Raw genomic sequence first — 2,475 nt, 5'->3', positions numbered from 1 at the left:
TGCTTCGCGTTATCATCTTGTAAGTAGTATAGCTAAGTACTCATAAAGTTCTAAATCGATAAAATTGAGAGTATATAATGTTGAGACTAGCAGAAAGTGGAGGATTAATAGATACATTATACCCTGAGAAAAATGAGATGGACTCAAATTGGAAAGGAACCGATAGTACAATATTTGCATGTAAAGCTAGAAAATTACAGAACCCAAAAGCGGAAATCATAGAGAGGGTTCCATTCTTAGAAACCATACAACCCTGTACGCCAAAATTGTGTTGAAGGAAACAAAACCCTAAGCTAGGTTAATCAGGCAATCAATCTCTAAATAACTGTTAAGCAGCATAACATAATCAAAACTAAGAGCCAAAAGCAGAATCACAACGAATAATATCAAGAATTCTAGAAAGGCTATGCATGCGAATAAGTTTTAAACTTATACGAAGGCCAAAATGAATAAACAGTAAAATCATACATAAGTCGACTATACCCTCATGGGATAATACTGAATGAAATTTCCAAATCATTTATTAAAAACTAGAGGTAAGGTATTAGAGTCTTTCTGGAACCACGAGTTCTTCTGAGCAAAAAAATTTAGTAACCATGGAGATGAAATGGGTTAGAACTTTTAATAAGGGGTAACCCTAGTCGGCCATACAAAAATATACAAGATTGTATAGTCCAGTGGCGTGAGACCACCCAATTAACCCAAAAACAGTAGAGATGGGCCGAAACCTTGGACCCCTTAGACTCTGTAGCAAAATAATACCCTACTCTTCCAAAATAGCACCAGACATATAGAGAACAGTCTCAGGAAGTTATACAGTGCTAAATAAAGACCATCCCTGGGATATCTAGCCTGAATTCATTCATCAAAAGAATAGTAGAAGTTTCAATACCCGATGGAAGGGAGGATTCGTTAGCCGAGGACCGAGAGAGGGGTTTCCACAGCCCTTCATCTCCTGAACCTGCAAAACCATCCATCCAAGACTGGATGGATAAACCCATTAAAACATATTCATATATTAAAAGACTGCAATGAAATTATTAAAACAATGGAAGGAAAGCCAAAACTTACCGAGGGGGAACGCTAGCAGAAACCCTCTTTGCGAAACGCCGGATCCATTGGCCAGCGAAGTTGATGGAGAAACCCCAAGCGAACTGGAAAACTACCTTATAACCGAGAAACAAAGGAGAAGCACAAGTAGGCCGCAAGCCATGAGCAAAGCAAACAGAGAATTCTGTGCAGAACAAGGAACCCTAAATAGAGCGGACGATATTCTGTTTCCGGAGATGCACAATGACAAACATTGCCAAACCACCCAGGGCATAGAATACCAGGTACCACATGCACCGTTCGATCCAGACCTTTTCCAAGGGTCGTCGATGAAATAGTCAATCCCGAGGGAAACGATGAAGCAAGATAGCCAGAAGGACTTCAGAATGCCACCTAGGTCAAAGCCAGCGAAGCTAATTAATAAGCATGCAGATGGAATGACTGCCAAGCGAATAAACATGCCTACAACAAGATCGTAATAAATCGGATATTAAAGAGTATAAACATGCATTGTACAGGAAGAGTTAATACATATTGGTAAATGGGTCGGTTGGCGCATATAGCCACAAACCCACCAACATATAGTGCATCAATTCAAACATACAATTATGTTGTTGACATTATTATTCAGAAATAATTATATGGAAAAGTTTTATCGATTGTTATAGTCATAAGTGTTTATTCACCATGGTGTAATATTAGATTAGCATATGGTAAGTTAAAATTTTATTGTTACATGTTTTCATATTTGTTTTTTAGCATGTGGACGTGTGACATTCTTCATGATTAAAAATCTTGTTCCCTGTTTTTTTAAACTAATATATGTTTAATTTATATATTAATTATTTTTATTGTTCACTATTAGTTTAGCATTGACCAATACAATTTATAATGTTTAACTTTGAAAAACAAATATTTGTTTTTCAATATTATTGCAAAAATTATTTTTTGAACATTTGATTTGGCCATAAACTTGGAACTCCGATTTTAGCCTTTACCCCATGTGGATAATTGCCTGAGATTTTTCTGCCACAATTTTTGGATGCAGTTGATATTTATGTCATGAATCTTATATATTAATGGAGTGTATGAATCTTATAGATTTGTGAAGAGATTTTTCATTATTAAGTTTCTTACCAAAATAATTTTTTGAAAAATTAAATAAGAAAAAAAAAAAAAGTATAATAACAAAATGTAAATATATATAGATAAGAGAAATTATTACACACCATTACTTATGTGTTCTTTAATATTTTAATAATATACAGAGTTGATAGTGGTTATTTCACCCAAAAAAGAATTATGTTAAACTCTAGCCACCTTTCAGTGTCTCGCCAACAATATGCTAATCCTATTAAAAGGATCCATTAACGGCCTGATAACCTTTCCATTATATTGCAACCTTTTTCGTTTAAATAATACGAA

The 2,475-nt window shown here is 34.7% G+C and overlaps 1 long non-coding RNA gene across 1 annotated transcript; it reads right to left on the bottom strand.

Moving 5' to 3' along the window:
• Nucleotides 1-953: 953 nt before the first annotated feature.
• Nucleotides 954-1,493, bottom strand: LOC149225231 (uncharacterized). Its single transcript, XR_016246947.1, has 2 exons — nt 1,072-1,493; nt 954-983 (listed from the first exon to the last, which is right to left on the bottom strand). It is a non-coding gene; the product is annotated as an uncharacterized LOC149225231 (long non-coding RNA).
• Between the last annotated feature and the right edge of the window lie 982 nt (nt 1,494-2,475).

This window comes from Pinus tabuliformis, chromosome J (genome assembly GCF_031772625.1).
Source record: "Pinus tabuliformis cultivar Carrire ecotype Pingquan chromosome J, CPIR1, whole genome shotgun sequence".
NCBI lineage: Eukaryota > Viridiplantae > Streptophyta > Pinopsida > Pinales > Pinaceae > Pinus > Pinus tabuliformis.
This window is presented reverse-complemented; position numbering and strand designations above follow the sequence as displayed.